Raw genomic sequence first — 21,102 nt, forward strand, 5'->3', positions numbered from 1 at the left:
AGTAGCAGTTTTCCACACCACAATCTACTTTACAGTAGTTGATGTCAGTACAGCACCATGTAGGGCTAAATCTACTCTGTAATTAACACTAAAATCATTGTACAATCAGAATTCTTTATACAACTGCAAGTTCATTTTACTCAACACCCAAATTACTGACAGTGCCAATTGCAGCTGTTATTGAGCCAGACTGACGTGATGACAACTTTACCCATAGAAATAAAATGAGAGTAGAACCGGCATTCCCATTCAAACTGACATAGCAGGATGGTCAGAGTGGTGGCCATCTATTTGTGTACCGTTGCCATTGCAACCATTGTAGTGGGCTAACTTCCATAAAAACTTCACTTTAAACAAACCAACTAGTGGGAAATCGCGAACGTACTGACGTGAGGTTTTGCTGCCATGAATGTCATACTTGTCCAAACATGAGGTACTGTAGCTGCCTCGAAGAAAAAGTGCGAGCCGCTTCTTAACAGTCAGCTAAGAAGCAGAGAGCAACGCGGGGATAAACAGCATGTAGAGCCAGCATATTTGTTTTACATCTACCTCAGTGAATTAAAGATTTATTTTGACCAAAGCGGAACTGGTGATAGTAGGAACAGTGGTCTACCTAACTAGTTGACAAACAAGACTAAGACGTTTTGGGGAGTTTTGTTTCTGTCGAGTTAAAAAGGCAAGGCAATTTTTCTTTTAATATATAAGTGTAAAAATTGGCCAAAATGACGTTCTCAAACTAGACAGTAACAAACTTTACGGCCCCACTGACATGTGTTTTCACCATAACAACTAACAACAATCACCATTTTCTTTTGTACTACTCAAATGGCCACGGCAAACACTTAAACATCCTTTCTACTCATTTATTTCTGACTTTACCTCACAGCCACTGAACAAAAAGCCAACTTTACAGATTTAAAGGCAACTCTCTGAAGTAGTGCTGAGGTATTTCAGGACTGAGTCAGTGTAACATCCAGCTATACCACAGCCAAAAGAAATATGATCCAGGTTAATCCTGTCTGTTACAAAAATCAATACAGAATAGTAGTGATCTATAGGTGAGTGTGAATCACACGGACAGCAGCTGGGTAAAGTTTGTTCTAATGATGGATCATGTTGCAGGGCTTCACATCAGTAATGTATTCTGTGTACGCTGTAAGTCCCCCTTGGGAAACAGGAACCTGGTTTAAATCACTGTATGGCAGACAGACTGCCCTGCTTTGGTAACCTGATCCAGGGTCGAGTCCTGAAAGCACTGAGTGCTACAGTTTATCACTTTTATCATTCAAGCAGAGACAGTTTATTTTCTTAACCTAAAAAACAAGAAATGTTATAGTCTGAGATATGCCCAGAAAAGCACACCAAGGGGAAAGAGGCTCTCGCAGACCTTTGTGTGCATTATGAAATCAAGATCTGCATTCCTCCATTATAAACAAATGAGTTCTGTAGATCATAAGTGATACACACATACAATATAAGGTGCTATTTCACAATTTAGCTGTTAAGCTCAGTAAGAGGATAGCTCATTTCAATTGTGCAAAAGTATCTGGTTGTGTAATGGTAGCAGAGACGTGTTTTGTCTCTTCCTCTACCGTTTACCCATGGGAACTTTTTAGAGATATTTTTTCGGAGCTTTTTGCCTTTTTTCGATAGGACAGATAGAGCGTGAAAGGGGGAAAGAGAGGGGGGTAGCACGCAGCAACGGGCTGTGGGTTGGAATCGCACCCAAAGCTGCTTTAACAAGGACACAGCCTTTGTACATGGGACGCCTGCTCTACCAGGTGAGCTAGTGGGCAACGTACACCACGGGAGCTTTTATCAATAAAAGAAATCAAAATCTCACCCAACCAAACCAAACCACATGGTGCTGCTCATAACTGGTTGGGTGTATCTACCCAATCTGGAGTTGCCATTATTGATCTTTTTGTATTGTACAAACCTGTTTCAGATACCGTTTTCTTTTTGCCTTTATGTGCACAAGCATAATTGAATTTGTTGTTAACACATTAAAAAAGGACAAAGCGCTCTACATATTATAAATGGACCAAACACAAAACTGCAGCAACAAAGATATCTTAACAAAGCCAACTCTGGAATCATTTAGGTCACAGCAGAGAATTAGAGGAAAAATAGAGCAGCTTGAGAGTCATGAGTTTGTGCCTTTGCCAGGCTAGCTGACCACAGTCCCAAAAACATGCAAGCCCGTAAAATGCCAAGGCATGCAGAACTGCAGAGACCACAAAAGACAGCATCATCATTATCCCCGATCATGGGCCCTGTCTGGTTTAAATCTGTTACTTTAACTCCTGAGCTGCTCTCTCAACCAGTTTCAAAAGAACAAAGTACAGTATGTGTAAGCATTTCATCTCAGTTTGTGTGTCTGTGCAGAAAGAAAAAAAGGGTAGTGACAGAGAGAAAAGCGAACAAAGACAAAGAGAGGGAGGCAGAAGGACAGACCGTGAAAGAGAGAAAAGTAAGCATCTAAAAGTGAGACAGAAAAGAGAGAGGTCTCAGGGGACAATCAAAGAAGATGGAGGCTTTGAGATAATACTGCTTCCTCCCTGCGGAGGAGATCCTCTACAAGGATGCCCAGCATTCCTCAGATAAGACCTGGGGTTGTCTGCTCTGCGTAGGCTTAGACTGGCACTTTAGCTGCTTACTGCGGGCTGATGGGAAGACACCAGAGCACAAGACTACAACTAAGGGTGGAGAGGGGCTCTTCAGCTGCATACTGAGGGCAGGAGGGGGCTTTAACAACGAACAAGCTCCTTAAACCAGCCATTTTTTTTTTAAAGGCGGTACCTCTTATCCCTGGTGGACTCACTAGCCTCATCCCACCTAACCCCTCATTATCCAGTCAAGGAGAATAATCTTGCAGTAAATTAATCTGTAAGACAGATAAAGACCTGCACACCGAGATGTTACAGCTGATTTATCAAAAACAACAGAAATCACACCATCAGTACGATTGGTTTAACAGCTAGTAAAACTACTAATTGAGGGCTTATAGTTTAACTTTCCTTTAATGTGTAATTGTCTTGGAGCACACATGTTCATGTCTGGACTGCTGCACTGATTTTCAATCTTCTGTCACAGGGGAACTATTAGAGACAGGCGTCCTGGGGTCGATATTTCACTGAGCCGTGCTGTTAACACACAAAGTTATAGCCCATTTTATATTGCTATAATTCTGACCAGCACAATTTTCAGAAGAGCAACAGCGTACACAATATGTAAATAAAAGCGTGTCGCATTCATGCTTATAGAGAAACTGGAAGAACAGTAACTGCCAAACTAAGAAAAAATATACAAGCACTCCTCTACTGTCATTGTAACTGCAGGTGGAGTTGGCAGTGAGAGCAGGAGTTGTTTGACAGTCACTGACAGGAATGAAATATGCCAACAAGGTTTTATACTCCACCTTCTCTAAACTCCTCCTCTTTCTTCCTTACTCAACTTCAAAGAGGTACTGAAAAGCTCCACCCAGAGAGGGACTAAAAGGAGGAGCAATAGTAAGTCTAGAGTGCCAATTAGTGGAGAGAGAAAAGAAATATTTTGCCTTTATATGGCCAGTTGTTGTAGTGTTTAAGGATCTCACTAAGAGATGTATGAAAGCCTTGAGTATTATGCTCTTAGTCTGTGCTACAGACAGTAAATTTTCTCCCTAATGGGCCTCCTAAGACTGACACTCACACTCATATATATAGACTGTTTAAACAGAGAAACTAGTCAGTGCTGAGACACCACCAGCTGACTCAATGATCAGGCAGGAAGTGAATGACCCAGTGACACATACAAGGTCAGTGAGCTTCAGCTGAATACGCTTTGCATTTCTCCACGTTATCTGTCCTTCTCACTCCTCCAGTCACGCTGTATGCCTCACACTCTAATAAGCACATGTACACAAAGAGGTGATCCAGAAGGAAGCCAGATGTGATGTCAGCAGTGAGTGTGGACCAAAGATATGGTGACTCTCAGCATTCCCTTTCAGGACGCCTGATAAATCTGATGAGTCAGGGCTACAAGCAGCTCCTACAATGGACGTGCCCAGTCAATGACATTACAATGACAGAAGTCAGACGACCCAGAGGGCTGTTATTCGGACTTTGAGGAAGCCAATCACTGCAGCGCTTTTCAAAAATGCTCAAAAGCTATCTATAACTTTGAGTGCTTCTATAGTTTACACACATTTGTTTGCATTTCCACCAACAGTGATGAACACCATCCTGACATGTAATTGTTCTTCTTCTTATAATTAAAATGAACAATTTACAAATACGCTTAAATTATTGATAATTAGCAGATGACAGGTAATACATGACTAAATTATATACTACTAGAATTGAAATAATCAATGAAATGATTACTTGATCAACAGAAAATATACTGCGACTTTTTTAATATTCGATTCATTATTAAACATGTCTTATCGCCTCTGCTGCTTTTCTTTATTTGATGTGACTGTGGAGTGCAAATTTTGGGGTTTTAAAGTATTAGTCAGACAAACTAAATAACTTTAAGATGACACCTTGGGCTTTAATAATTAAAATCGTACGTTTCATCCCTATACACTAGTGTTTTTATACATTACATACTTCTCTGGAAACTGGAAAATGCATTTTCTTTCTACCTTACATAGTTTTCTAGAGAAATTAAAAAACCTAATTGACTTACTGACGTACATGCTCACCTCCATACACACTCCTCAGCTCAGGAGCAATTTGGAGTTCAGTGTCTTGCTCGAGGACAAGACTCAGCAGACCACAAGAGCCCTGAATTGGGCCCTAAACCCCTGTGATTAATGGTCTACTCACTCAACCACAGCTACAGCCATGCAGGTCAAATTTTCACGCACGAGAAATCATTCAAAGATCAGTCAAATTCCAAAACAATCAAATAAAAATATTTTCAACAAAGGCTTAAACAAGACTTCAGAGGGGTCCTTAGGGGATTCATGAACCAAACAACACTGACTCCAAAGGTATCAACAGACAGTTTGTGTGGGAATGTAGAGTCCTTATAAGAGACATTTTAACATCAGTAGCACTTTGACTTCAGTTGTAAAAATTCTCATGGCCTAAAGAAAGAAAGCAACAAGAATCCCTTCATCTTTGTTCTGGAGGACCAAGCCCTAATGAGTAAATGCAAGGCTGCACTTACAGTCATGAGTGTCGTAAAGCAGACATTTCTGAATCTGACTCAGAAAGGATGAGCAAGTTAGGTACAACTGTAGAGACGAGAGATTGGGACTATGTAGTAACAAGGGGTGCGTCAGGGAAATCACACTTTCACACACAAAACGACTACATTTCTGATGGCTTCACAAAACAACCAAGGTGTTAGACTGGCAGAAGTCAAATCAAAGCTCTGTGGGTTTAAACTGTGCCTTTTCCGACAACATGTGTTTGTAATGACAGACCTGCCGAAAGCTTTGTGGGGTTCACAATCTGAACATCTGTGCTCAAGTTAAATGTAATCATTTTGTTTTACACTGACTTTCAAACATTTCAAAATCCCCAGGTCCACCTACTCCCCTTCCAGAGTACATCTGTGTGACTGGCTGCAATGTTGTAGCCCAAGCTCCTTTCCTCTCCCCAGGGGAAAGTGCAGCTGAGGGCCACTGAGGTATCCATCACTGCTACAACTCTCTCTGCATGACCTAATGGAGATGAGAGGGGCTGGCTCTTTGCCAAAGTGGCCTGTTTTGTCCTCTGGGCACAATGAGAAGCAGAAGCAAGGGAAGTACAGATTTACTCTATATGTGTGTGTGTGCCTGTTTGTGTGAGCTCCCTGAAGGTTTTGGTCAGTGTGTGTGTGCATGCGTGTGTTCGTTTAGAGATTCATCAATGCACTCGGGACTTGTGAGATAGAGAGAGAGGGGAAGATCACTCCTGTTGCTGCTGAGTGGTGGTAAATCAGCCTCACAGTTGTGGCTCTATAGGAAGTGCAGATGCACCCAAAATGGCTGTGAATGGATCAGAGCCCTCCCACTGGAGCCATGTGGCCTATTCAAAGATGCAGCCTTTTGTTTAAAAGGGACCAAAACCTCAATCAGGGAATTAACTCATCCAGGAGACACCAACTGGGCTCAATAAGACAAACACAGATTGAGAGGGAACTATGAGGAGAGTGAAGGAAAAAGAAGAAAAAGGGCACTAAAAGCTCATCTCCTCCCCCCTTTTTTTTAAGTCAGCTCCCAGGCTGGCCAGCGATGAACAATAAAACCAGAGCTGAGGAGCATCTGCTGCCTCCGTCTAAAGGAGAGGATAAAGGAGAGAGGAGCCGCAGGGATCCAGTCTTTGACTTGTTGATATCACCCTATTCATTCAAAATGGAGCCCAAGCTCATGGTCAAAATCCTCATCACCACCACAAGTAAGCTGCTAGAAAAAGGGGGTATAAAGTACAGAGAAAGACATCAAAGATGCTGCTTGGTCTTACAGCCAAGTTGCACAGCGGCAGGTCTTTGAGAGAGATAAACAACACCATGATATCTCCCCCATCACAAAGACAGCTATACCCGAGCTAGCCAGCTGTCTGTCACAACAAATTACCATAACTGCCATGGACAATGCTAATCAATTATTACATGGCCATCTGAGTGCACTCCATTGATCTGCCACTCCCAATATCATGTGTCTGAGTCATGTATTGACAAACTGAAGCAGGCTGCTGTTCATTTGACATCGCTCGGAGGTAGGTATGACCCCATATCACGCACAGATCATTCAGCTGTAAACATACTGGACAACCTACTTTGAAAACAACTTGAAAGCATGGATGTATTGCTGCTCCAAGACCTCCACGCGTCAGCCTCTTCTACTGTTGCTTCAAGCAAACCAACATTAGTTCCAGCCACAGCTTTATGAACTCCTACTTTATGTACATTTCACAGCAGGTCAGTAATCCAAGAGGCCTGGATACAGCCTTACACTACTCCCCCGTGTCTCGCCAGCCGTCTGCCTCAGCTGGACCACTGTGTTCTCAACTGCTTCCTTAACTGTGCCCCCTTCCCTACATCTTTCCTGTCATACCACTGTCTTTAACAAAATCTCCCCCAATGCCTCTGCTCTGACCCCCCACTGCTTACCCCCTTCTACTCCCCACCGCCTAACATTTGGCACTGCTGCTTTAACTCAGTCCAGATGCCAAACCACACCGAGTAGAGGGGAGTGGAGGCGAAGCTCAGTGTTGAGGGCACTCTGCTTACTATAAAATCATGTCCTGGTGTTTTTGTCTGCCGTCCAGTCAATCAGACCTGAGGGCATGCCCCACTGAGCGGCAAAGAAAAGCCAACAGAACAGATTTGAAATGAACACAAGATATTATAAATGCTTTGTATTGTTTGTCTGTAACAGCGCGCAGCGAAGCTCACATGCAAACACACATGTAAATTCCCTCCAAATAATATCCTAACCTTGAACGTCTGCCTCGCACAGACTCAAATCCCAAGGTTCTTTCATCCTCAGGTTAATATGTGATGATGCATAGCAACCGAAATGGTGTAGAGAAATATATGTTTTCAATCAGCGTGATGAGATGAAACTCTAGATTCAAAGCAGCAGCGTCCACATGAAATACACCAGACCCGTGAGGCCATGGGATGTCTGACTTAATGCAACCCAGAAGGTCTCTGCACAGTCTGATTGGCTGTTTTGGGATTCCACGCTGGTTGGTGCTGACAAGGGATTCCGGAGAGTTTTCTGGACCCGTCATCTCAGCCATGTTGGGCTAATAATGGACTTGTTTAGACCAGCTGTGTACAAATGCAGTTAAATGATGACATGTAGGACACTAGTATGTTCTTAATTAGTTTTACAGACTTTCAGGGAGTGGACAAAACAACACAAACACTATTAAGATAAAAAAAAATCTCATAACAAATTCTATATTTGTAAAAGTTTTCAGTTTGCAGAGCAGTTAGTTTAACTCCGCTGTTAGTGATGGTGGCAAATATATAATGAATTGCTGTAATAGCTAGCAAAAAGTAGTCAAAGTAGTGCAAATAGCTAGGCAGGAAGCTGAATGATATTAGGAAACTACCCAAAATTTAGAGCTGAAACAAACTGGTGGGAATCTTTGCTGGTATAAGTGTTTGTTGGGAGTGTTGGTCAGATACACAAGTAATTTCAATAGATCAATTCAGGCTATGGGAGACTGTATGGGCATATTTCACACTTCCTTACATTCTATAGACTAAATGATTGATCAGTTGTTCAAAAATATAATCAACAGATTCATTTTTAATGAATAGGTTATTAATTGTTATTTGCAGCCCTACATGTGTTTAGCCTGTTAAAATAAGTGCTAATACTTTGCACAATGTGTTTATTTGATTCAGGTGCATTTGAGCTGATCTGCTCAGTATGGTCTCCAGTTACGGAAACACTTCCTTCCCAGTGTGACAAACCACACGCACAAACAACATACAGTATGCCGTCTGGAGATGTGGGGCAGCTGCAGGCAGAAATCAGGAAGAGGAGAAAAGGAAGTGAAGGGAAGGAGGCAGACAGAGGGGATTATTGTACACGCTCACTCATGTGGGGTACCCTGCTCTAAAAACATTTCCCAAACACATGACTCCATTGTAGTACCAGAATAGTCACTGCACTGCACCAAATTCATACTTATTTCAAATCCCTTAGTCCTGCTGCCAGTTACACATGCCACACACATTTTCTTTATTCCCTACTTTAAAAAAAAAAAAAAGCCCAGACAGCAGGGTGCAATGCCAAACTGCTTCTGTGCTTCTGTCTATAATCATAGGCACAGGTAGAGGAAAGAAATATCTGACCTACCTAGAACAAAAGCCTCTGCTCTCTCTGCTGTGGCTGTGTTTTAGTGTGGATGGCTAACAGCAGTGTCCAAACCACAGGCTATCAATCCAAAAAACACCTCAGTGTTTGTAATGTTACTCATCCTACCTTTTATACATGCCTTGGCCCAAGCTTGAACTTAAAAGTGGGACAAAAAGCAGCAGGAGGGCTAGCAGAAAAGAGCTTGTAATGAAGGATGTGAAATGAAGGAGAGCAACAAAAGCAGGAAAAGCATAATCTCCGACATTTGAATATACAGTAGAGTATTTGTTGTGGTGCGGCTAGTATAATCTAATGAAACAATCTTCCCTGGGGTTTGTCCTGATGATGTTTGGGTGGCCTGGCAGATTCGCACAGCAACGTGTGGATGATAAGCATCTTAGAGAGGATAATGTCATTCTGACATTTAGGCCTTGGGTAACCTTTTTTCTTTAAATCTACCCATCTGTATTGTTTTTAGAGAAGCAGACTGGACAGTGTCTGTATTAAAGAACAGAAATGATGCAACAAACAATACAGAATAAAAAGACAACACCACAAAGGCTATTTCCAAATAATTTTTTCTACTGTCCCTTTCTTCTCAGATCATGTCTCTTAACACTCCCACCTGGGCCAAACTTCCTGAATGATTTCTGTCAGATGAAATGTAACTTACATATGGAGTCATTCATCAGTGACCACAGTCAGACTGCACAGTAAAAATAGAGCAAAAACAAACAGAACAGAGCAGCGCCCAGCCAATACAGAGTGCACAGCCAAGGTCTACTGTTCCCACTCCATCTACCCTCAGCTTGTCTCTTTCTTTCCATCTCTTTCCCCCATCTGTGCCTCCCTTGTCTTTGCACTTCTGTGCTTTGCTTTTTCTCTTTCACTTCCCTTGTCACTCTCCACAGCCCTTCAGGCATCCAGTGGTAAGGCTGGGCTGCAGTTGGCAGGCGTACAGAGCAGAGTCCTAGCCTTATGCTGAACATAAAGACAGTGCTAAAAATGTCCCATATACATTGTATTATTTAGCCTGGAAATGTAAGTCGAAGCCTACATACATGACAATAACAGCATACCAATAAAAAACGTAGTTCACATTAATTATGTTGCATTTGTTTTCCAAAGAAGATGAAGCCTCATCACATAGAAATCCAAAGCTAATCACTTCCAGTTTTGTTAATGATTGTTTACATATACACAAATAATCCAATTAAACAGTAATCAAGGCAATATGCGAGTGAAGTGGAGTAAACAGAATGCAATGTCTCTCACTGACACAGGAACATTATATCATGCAATCCAATTTTACTCTCAAGTTTTGATGAGCATTTTAGCCAATGAACACCATAAACTAACTTAGAACTAATAATAAAGACAAATATCATGCACTATAAGGGATGCTGTGCGGACCTTGTATGCCCCAATCCAACACTGTGCCACCTCCGCCATTGTCCTCTGTAACCCGCTGCCGTGCTTCTGCCCTGGCACATATAATGGGAATGGCTTGTCACCTCAACCGCCCTGCCTAGCTGAGATCATTCATTTTTTCCTCACAGAATTTCAAAAGGAGTGAGTAAGGAATGACGCTAGCAGTCTATATCCTTTCCGTCACTCTTAAACCAAGATGTAAACAAGCCCAACCCAATTTGTGCCAATATACTTACACCTTTGAGAGGATTTTGGTGGACCAGCCTTTCTATTAGATCAGGGACTGCATCATTCCCTTTAGTGTCTTAGGACTTCGGGTTCATTCTTGAATCTCTTTCTTCCTCTGTATTTGCATCTCTACAATATTTGTGGGACATGCGAATGCAGGGAGTGTTTCAATAAGTAAACACAAAAGGAGATCACAGCTTCAATTTCACTAGTCATTACATGGATATCATGTAATGTGCATATTTATCTCTATCATACATGCAGGGGATCATCTTTTTCAGAATGTAGTAAAGCTATATGTGCACTACAAATTCAGGAATTCACAGTCAGTTACACATGGCACTTGTGTGACTTCTGTGGTTTAGCTGCAGTGAAAGACAAAGCATCTGATGGTTGTCCGGATGTGCTTGTTGGAGGCAGTGTTGTAGAAAACAAAATATAAAAATTCAGTGCAATTTAGTCTAAAAAACTCTCAGCTAAATACTCTTCTGGCTACTTTTTGTCTTTTTCCTACAACCCAAGGAGCAGCCGACAAAGACGTCATTAGGACTTAGGTAAATAATAATGATAGGTGTATCCGCCTGGCCCTTGTTAGCTATGATCCAATTTTGACAGTCACCTTCAGAGCTGAACTATGGTGCAGACTAACAGCAAATAGAGCTTCTGGGTGTGCCCTCTCTCTGCCCATAATCCAGAGCCAAGGGACAGGATCAGTGACCGCAGAGAGGATGGAGGGGGAGGTTATAACACTCACCACAGCCATCAACTAGTCAGTCAATCTGCATCCACACACACACAGTCCCCTTCCTGAGGGTGACCACTGTAGCCGGGGGCAGGGAGCAAATGACAGAGAGGCTTCAACTCAATATATCAGACTTCTGAGATATAACCATAGATTGGATTTTATATCTTTTTGCAAACAGGTTGCATGTGATGTTGACCAGTATTGATATTGATGCATGGAAGATTTCCAGATGGGTCTAAGAAGAGAATCAAACTGTGGAATCCTGAGAAAGATGTTGTGATCTATTGTGGATAGTTACATTATTTTGTGTGTTTTTGTAGCTGAAATGTTTTTGTTCAGTGGCCCTGTGTGGCTGCTGCTCATTTTTTTTGGCTGACAAGTTGCAGGCTCTTACTGGGAGATCTCCAACCACAGGAGTCTCTGCCAGAGCGAAAGCCCATGCATAAAAATCACTAACAGAGACTTGTAACTCATACCACCTCATGTCAAAAAAGTATAACTATCCCTTCTACATAAAAAGAGTCAATTGTTGCAATCGTAAAAATCAGGGCTGTTGAGCTGTTGGTATCTGTAATGTGATTCAAGCAGGTGCTGTAAACTCTTGAGGATTACTATGCAACAGAGAGTAATAGAGATGTCGCACGTAGATTCCAACCTAGCCTAAATGAAGTCACTAAATGGTTATATAAATGTCTTCCGTGACGTTGACAGACCACTTTTCACTTCACTGTGGAAAATTCTTGAGTTGTATATTTTGGTTAAAACTTGTGCTTGGCTTATAACTGTGCCTATAATCAGAATCTAAACAGGCAGATTTGGTATAATCATAATCATCACAATCAAGCTTTGATCCCAATCATCTTGACTTGATGTGTTTGGACCCTGCAATGATGGCTGAGTGAAGGCACAACAAACAAATGCACTGTAAGTAGGCCATCCCTAAACAGTCGGTCTGCCTTTTCCTCACTTATACCCTATCATTACAGCTGGGTCTATTTATAAAAAACCCATAAATTCAGCTTGCCACATTGAAAGAGCCAAGTTACCAAGGAGTTTGTGGAACTGATGACTTTAAACCCTCACCACTCTCCCTCTTTTACCTCTCTCCTTGTCTACTCTCTTGCTAACTTTCTTTTGCTTGCACTCTCCATCTGGTGCAGTCCCTACAAAATACAGGTCACTGCAAATCCACACTGCAAAGCTCAGTTAGCAGCTTTCTGAAGAACGCAAGGCTATTTATTCCCCTCGTCTTTCGCCACAGAAAGGCGGACCCTGGAGCATTCCTGTCACATTATTGGACTAAGCGCTAACACACTGTATGTACACAAAAGAACACACTTACGCACACATACCGGTGTCCCATTTCTCCTTTCTGACCTCCTCCTTTCCTTTCCTCTCTTCCTCTGTCTTCATACACCTACCCAGCTTGCTTTACTGAAAACGCAGATAGGCAGTTTTTACCCTTCTCAGCGTATTGAAATCAGCTGTCAACATCTGTGATAAGATATGGAGATGGAGCTCTTTCGACAGCTGAGTAGTGAAAGATTCTGCCCTATTGAACCCGCCCAAAAATTTACAAAAGGCACAATGACACCCAACCGAGCCCACCCTTGTGTTCTTGAGCAGCTAACAGTGGTACAGACCTCCTCCTGATGAGCACGCATGTAATAGAAATACAAGCCTCTACATGTCTGACTTGCCTGCCAAGCCCTTGGCAATGTGCCCTTTACTATACCTCTGAAGTAGCAAACAGACTGACACTAGGTCAACACTCGTATCCTACTTACTGAGGCTGTTCTGCAGCGCCATGGGACTGCAGGTGTCTGCGTCATTCCACAGGTAGCCTACATCATCTTACCCCAGCACACAGCTGCATATAGAGACGACGCATGCTGCTAAGGGACACATTAGAAATCCCTCTGCTGCCACAGCACACCATAGCTCGACCTGTTCCTCTGTCCCTGTTCTGTCAGAGACTTGAATTAGTCAGATTCTGAAACCAAAAATAAAAAGAGGAACACAGTAGCCTAATCCTGAACTCACATGAACAAGCTTAGACACACACTGCGTCTTTGCTTTGAACACACGAACAACAAAAACAAGGCATATACCTGTATTTTGTGTTTTCATTATCATTTGGAAAAGAAAACGTCAGCCAACTTTGCACATTCTGCTGATGTTACACACAGACACCCAACCTCAGGCTGAAACTAGCTGTGAGAAACAAAATAGTTTCCAAGAAATGCGGCAAACACCCAAAACATTTGACGACACTTGACAGAGGTATAGAGAGATCAATTGAAACCTCCACAAAGTTGCTTTCATTATCTTCAAGGCAAAAACAGCCCCTGCACCCTCTGAAGTAATCGGCTAAAATTAAAATGCTCATATGTAGCTAACCACAAGACAAAGACATGAATGTATAAATAAGCCGTTGCAATTTCTTTGCCATTCATTGCCCACCACTTCATCGTTGTTGCCTTTACAAAACATTTTACATGTTTTAAACTATCTTACTGGCTGCGTTTGTGATGTCACACACAGAGCAGCTTGCTTGATAATCAAATTAGGAAACAACAGCAGTTCCTCTGAAGTGGTTCAGGTTGAGGACAAAGACAGTTACATTTATTAAAAACACGGACACACAATCATACAGCCTCTGCAGATAAAACCAACAGCTCTTTGGACTCGGGCTTAGCTGAGATAAGACTGATTTATAGTGTTATTTGGGAGGATATTAATATTTAATAAAACACAAGCTAAGATTTAGTGGTTGAAAATAAATGTAATAAAGCTGAATATGAAAGCTGAGTCTGAGGAAACCCTTGAATCTCTCTTCTGAGAAATATTGGCACAGCTATGATTGAGGCAATTATCTTTTCATCCGCAGTTTCACACAATTGCATCCACCAGGATGTGTAGACCAATTACCACTCAAGGCTGAGCAGGAGATGTAATTGGTCTTCCTTCCCCCACCCCCTTCTTGTCCTCAACCACTGTCAGCTCCGCAGTGGGGCTTGCAGAGTACCAACCATTAGCAGGGGGCCATATGGCCTTTTTCTTCCAAAGATGGCAGAGAGCCGTCCTGTGTGGACTGCCTAAGTGTTCTGAAGCACTTTAAGGAGGTATGGGATAAAAAAAAAATGCCTTTAATGCAACATAATTTCTTCGTGGGGTTTTCTGTACAAAATAATTTAAGGATACTGGGACATATCCTTCAAGTGAATAATTAAATGAAAGTAAATATTACACCTGTCGTTCAAATGCCATTCATTACGTTTAGACAGCACTGTGTGTTTATACCTTAATAATACCTGTATTCAGTCACATCTCCTCCCTTTAACATTTCTAAATATTTACTATAGATGAAATTGTGAGACAAGAAGCATTTTAATAAATGGAGATTTGACTCTTAAGCCTTCTCTGAGGGATTGGGATGTTAATTAGATTTTGAATATGACAGATGGGGACGCTGACTGTACTGAATATGCTGATGCTTGATCCACAGCATAGTGCTGTTGGCAGGCCCAACACCACCAGTGGGCTTCCAGATGCTGCACACACACCCACCACACCTCTACACGCCTCCCCTGTTAATGTGCCCTTTACAACTGATATTGTTACAGACAGTGTTTCAACACCATTACTCTGCAATGCTCATAAAGGTAATATTTAATAGCTATATTATAGGCTTTTTTAAATAAATAATAGTCATGCAAGGTCAAATATGTTAATAAATTTAAAATAATTAAATTGTGTTCCATGTCACTTCCTGAGTTTGATCTTGAAGATTTAATTCAAAAGGTTGCCTGGTTGCATTCATCTTTTTAATGAGATGTCACTTGAATTTATATTCCAGGCAGAGGCTTTGTAGTTCAGTGATGAACTGTGGCATGCAAAAAAAATGGTGAAAAATGGTGGTCCCTGACTGTTTTGTTTTAGTTATTTGTCTAATTATTTATCCACTTGCGGTAGAAAAATGACTTGTTATTTTCAATGTTCTTATTAAGTGTTATCTGAGGAGAAAGTAAAGTAAAGCCTTAAAAATATAAAAAATTAAAATAGACTTTCAACAGTCACTTGTTCAGAAAGCTACACTCAAACTAAAGTTGATGCCCCATCTACTTGTTCTGCAGGGTCACAGAGTACATTTTCTGTCGGACATCCCATAACCCTCCAGCAGGTGAATATTTAGGCTTTACGTTTCCACTCTTTAGTCTGCTTATTTCAGGCCATTCCTGAAGACCTGAGTCACAACATGTGGCTTAAGGCTTTTAAAGCACGGAAGGACATGTATACATTATTTTACAATGGGGAAATTACTTGCTCGTTAGGCCACTGCAAGAACACGACAGCATTCAGACCAAAGTAAATCAGAGAAAAGGAAAAAGGGAAACAAGCACGGGGAAGAACTTCTAAGTTAAGTGCATATGTGTGTAGTTTCAATGTTCCTATGTATGATAACTTTTTTCCACCACCCAGACATTAGTCATGTAGAGAGAGCTTGGTCCTGCGCTGGTGTGGAAGATTTTGTCAAGGTCCAGCCAAGGTGGTACTTTATGGAAGAAACAGCTCTGAAATTATTGCCTCAGCACGATTATTTTATATTTGACTCAATACATCTCGTCATGTCAAAATATTAATCAAAATGGCAAAATATCCGACAATAAATACTGTGATATTGACCTTCGCCATATCTAACCAGTTCTAATTGTTTACCTGTACATTGACATGATGACACTAGTTTCACATGATCACAGACACAAACCAGGGTGGGTGGTATTAATATTAGTGTGCAATGACAGGAAAGGTAAGCAGAGGCAGTCATGGCTGATATTACTCAGCCAGACAGTCAAGTAAGTTCAGAATGTGGTTAGTTAGTTGCTATGCAGTTAAGTATGGGAAAAGACAAGCTCTAACCTATATCAGGATGCCAGCATAAAAAGCCAAGACAATACCTATCACCTATCAGGAATACTGCATCACTATACACCGATCAACCAAAACATTAAAACCACTGACAGGTGAAGTGAACAACATTGATCATTTTGTTACAATGCAATGTTCTTTTGGGAAACCTTAGGCTCTGACATTTATGTGGATGCCACATGACACGCTCCACCCACCCAAACACTAGTGCAGACCAGGTACCCCCCTCATGGCTACGGCACTCCCCAGTAGCAGTGGCCCCCCAGCAGGACAACGTGCCATGCCACACCACAAAAACTGTGTGGCCAGAAGAACATGACAGAGACCTCAAGGCATTGATCTGGCCTCCAACCTCCCCAAATCCCAGTCTAATCAAACATGTGTGGGATGTGCTAGTACCCCACTTCACAAGCCACAGCCAACGCCCTTGTGCCAGACACCCTCCAGAGGTCCTGTGTCCATGCATTGACAGGTCAGAGCCAAGTCAGGCCCAAGGAGGACCCACCACCACGGATTGGTGTAGCTCTGGGGTACCAGCACGTCCCACAAATGTTTGATTAGATTGGGATCTGGGGTATTTAGAGGCAACGTTGACACCTTGAGCTCTTTGTGCCATTCCTGGGGTCATTCCTGAGCAGTTTTCATGGTGTGGGGGCCACTACCATCGACAAGTGCTGTTGCCATGAGGGGGTTTGTTTTGTCTGCAATGGTGTTCAGGTGGGTGGAGCGCACCAAGAAGCATCCACATGAATGCCAGGACCCACGGCTTCCCAGCAGAACATTGCACTGCAACAAGATGATCAACGTTAATCACTTCACCCACCAATGGTTTTAATGTTTTAGCTGATCGGTGTATGTCCCCGCATTAAATCAGAGCTGCAACTAAGGACTGTTTTCATTGTGGATAAATCTGTTGATGGCTTTCTTGATTCTCTGATTAGCTGATTTGTCTCTTAAATGTTAGAAAACAGAGAAAAATATCAGTGTTTCCCGAAGCTCAAGATGATGTCTTCAAATGTCTCACTTTGTCTACAACCCAAAGACATTTATGTTACTCTCATAGACGAGTAAAGTAGTCAGAAAACATTCACGTTTAAGAAGCTAGAATTAGACAACTGTTCAACTAATTGATTAATGGTTGCAGCTCTACTTTAAATACATTTGTGGCTGTATTATACTACTTCACCTATCACTGGCAGTATGGCTGTACTGTACTGTACTGTAGCCATAAATTGTGCACCACCACGGAGGGCACATAATAACAGTAATGATACACTGGTAATTTGGATAAACTGTAGTTGCCCCCTTCTAGACAATTCCAGTTTGATTTTATTACAAGGACTACAGAGTCTGCAACAAAACTCCACAATGTGTGGAGCTTTTTTGTGTGTGTGAAATCCAAGAGAGCTTTGTTGACTCCAATAAAACAACAAGAAGCCACTGACATGTAGGTTAGTCACATTATCAACCAGGCCTGGGCACATTGCACTGCAACAAGTCAGCCTACATTCTCAGCTCATTCACACACTAACTAGATGCAACTATGCTTCTGTAACACTGACCAGACAGGCGACATGCTGTTACAACAATTATCATTGCAGTCAGCCAGGACGGTTGTGAAAGGCAGCTAGCAAGCTATCTCCATTTTGTCTTAAAATGGGACCTTAGAAACTCCTCTCAACAGAGAACGGTTAAACTGGTTAACGTTACGAGACTTTGACTGAATAACTTCCTATAGCAGCACTGTCAATGCAGTGTCTAGTAGCCATAAACACGAAACACATATATATCGACAACAGTAAACCAAAAATATTTCCACATATACATTACTTTATATATACAGCTTGAATGAGCAGGCTCGTACAAAGCCAAGTGTACAGGCAAACAGTGTTTAACGTTCGTTACCTTTACCGGCTGTTTTTCTCATTGTCTCGGAGTAATCCTTGACTGCATTCCCCACGATTCAACCAACTGCTGGAAAAAATAAAAATAAATGAAAACCAAGACGCAGCTTTTCAGTTTGTGGTTAGCTTTTTCCCTTTGATGAAACCAGCACTGACTCGTATGGACGAGGCTAACAACGGTGGAGTCCCAGACAGACAAAGCTCAGAGTTGAGTCAGTTTGACGGTTTGAAAACCGTTTGGAAAAAGAAAAAATGAACCGACAAAATAACCGTCTCGTACGCTTAAATTACACAAAGAGGAGCAGCCTCTGAGATAAAATAACCCGGAGGTCCACTCTTTCCTGACAGACTGTGTGGTTTCACACCGGCTAACCAGCTAGCCTGTCGCTACTTCCTTTCTCTATGCCTAAATAACAGAAGCAGTCTGGGCGGTGAAAAAAAAGTTGAGGAAAAAGGCAGAAGCCAGATTCAGTGCAATGAAGGCACCCTGTTGCTCCGGGCCGTTTGTGACACAGCAGCGCCCTCTGCAGGTTCACAGTGGCGGTACGTCAGGGTGCCACAAAGGCTCACTTCTGTCTTCTGTCCCCATGAATTACTTCCTCATAGTTTCCTCTTCTTTATCATACAAACACGGAATTATACAAAGTAAACTTTTAATATCCACACTAAAAAACAACAACAATGGACTTTTATTTATTTTATCTTGTTTTGTTTTATTTTATTTATTTATTGCATTTTTGGGACAAAATTGACAAAAATATTTTTTTCTTCTTTTTCTTCTTCGTCTTTTTAAGTACTGTACTTTATTATTATTTTTATTTAATTTTATTTATTTATTGCATTTTTTGGTCTTTTTCTTTTTCGCATTTTTAACAGACTCCATAGTTTGCTTTTATTTTGTTTAATTTTTTTTATTCATGTATTTATTTATTTCATTAGTCAGTTAGGTATTGCATTTTGGGGGCAATTTTTTTTTCTTTTTCTTCTTTTTTTTAACATTACCCATAGTTTATTTTTATTTTGTCTTATTTATTTATCTATTTATTGAATTTTAACACAAACTTAACAAAATCGTTTTTTTTCTTTGTCTTCTTCTTTTTTTAACTGACCCCATAATTTATTTTTTACTTTATTTATTTATTTATTTATTCATTTATTTATTTATTTATTTACTTTATTCGTTGGTTATTGCATTTTTGGGGCAAAATTGACAAAAATATTTTTTTCCTTCTTTTTCTTCTTCTTTTTTTAAACAGACCCCGTACTTTATTTTTTTTTTAATTTAATTTTATTTATCTATTTATTTTGTTTTAATTTTTATTCATGTATTTATTTATTTCGTTAGTTAGTTAGTTAGTTAGTTCTTTTTTTAACAGACCCCATAGTTTATTTTTATTTTTGTTTTATTTATTTATTTATGTATTTATTTGTTTGTTTATTTTTGAAACATTGGCCTATGCCAAACTGTTGAGATGCTGCAGATGGTATGTGTAAAACAGAAACAAAAAGAAAAAAAAAGTAATAAAAAAAAGTATGTATTGTCACAATCCTTGTAATATGTTAGTATACCAACATACATCAATTTGTTACCATGGAATTAGAAATATAACCAGTATAATTATCATTTCCATATATTTGTTCATTACAGTTCATTACTGCACCATTACAGTACTTTGAAAACATCTCAGAGTTACTGAAAAATCGTACTGATACACTTTTTTCCATCAAATATATAATGAAATAACATTAAATATATGGTAGTAATGTTAGTGAATAAAAATAATAATAATAATTAATCATCTTTCTTTCATGTTTTACAAAAATTGTATAATTTTAGCATCACTACCTTTTACCGTAAAATGCCAATTCAATCATTTCATTGAGCATGGCTTTATACTGTAAAAAAGTATACTTACGAAACTATTTGAGCATACATATTAGGGATAAGTTATCTGTATCATTCAACAACAATGAATGATAAGGAGGTTTTTTTTAAATTTCATAGCAAATAGTCAGTTTTAGTTCCACTAGCATAGTTTTACTATCTTTACCATAAAAGATCAAATTAATTGTTTGTTAGCGCATGTTTTTAAAAACCATTTGACCATCACTAGACTTTTATTTTTGTATAAAGTTAGGCTTCTAAAATCTGTTCAGTAACACTTCTGAAACTACAACATGTCAAAAAATATGCCTACCCAGAATGGATCTGCATGGAGAACAGAGAGGAAGAGTGAGAGCAAGGGGAGGAGGAGGAGGAGCAGGAAGAGGAGGAAGAAGAGGAAGCTGGCGATAGCCCTGGCCGAAGGCATTATGTTTTCAAGTTGTCCATCCATCTGTATTTATGTCCATCCATCCATCTGTACACACATACAAACGTACATCCCATCCTTGTGAACACGATATCTCAAGATTGGCTCAGGGGAAATTCTTCAAATTTGGCACAGGGTTGACTTGGATTCAAAGATGAACTGATTAGATTTTGGTGGTCAGGGGTCAAAGGTCAAGGTCAGTGACCTTGCATCTGTCTAATTCTCGTGAGCATAATATCCCAAGAACACCTTAAGGAAATTTCCTTAAATTCGACATCCACTTGGACTGAAGAATAAATTCATTCGAATTCTGTGGTCAAAAGTGAAGGTCAGTGTGACCTCATAAAATATGTTTTTGGCCATAATTCAAGAATTCATATGCCAATTATGACAAAACTTCATACAAATATCTAATAGTATAAAGAAATGAAGTGATGACATTTTATATCCAAAAGGTTAACTTCCCTGTGACGTGATAATATTCTGCATAAAACACTTTTCTGACTATTACTTAATGTCATATCTCAGGAACAGAAGGGGAAATATTTGGTCAGATGCTGAGCTCTTTTTGGGTGCCCACCTTGCAGCTGTGCTGATTGTATAGATTGTCTGTGCTATGGGGGGGCAATGAGTGTGGTGCATCCATGTTTTCACAGACATGGGTGTAAATTGTAAGAGAAACTTGATTGGTCAATGGAGGCATACAACTGTGGGGCTGTCTAGTTCAGTTACACATGGAATATACGTCATTACCTT

General features: G+C 40.5%; 1 protein-coding gene across 8 annotated transcripts in view; it reads right to left on the reverse strand.

The window, feature by feature from the left end:
• LOC125895414 (unconventional myosin-IXb) overlaps positions 1-18,455 on the reverse strand; it is a 61,587-nt gene extending 43,132 nt beyond the window's left edge. For all 8 annotated transcript variants that reach the window (XM_049587213.1, XM_049587211.1, XM_049587216.1 and 5 more), the window contains exon 1: positions 18,036-18,455. The gene's annotated coding sequence lies outside the window, so the exon portion shown is untranslated. The remainder of the gene's footprint in view (positions 1-18,035) is intronic.
• Positions 18,456-21,102: the final 2,647 nt, after the last annotated feature.

This window comes from Epinephelus fuscoguttatus, linkage group LG10, assembly GCF_011397635.1.
Source record: "Epinephelus fuscoguttatus linkage group LG10, E.fuscoguttatus.final_Chr_v1".
Lineage (NCBI taxonomy): Eukaryota > Metazoa > Chordata > Actinopteri > Perciformes > Serranidae > Epinephelus > Epinephelus fuscoguttatus.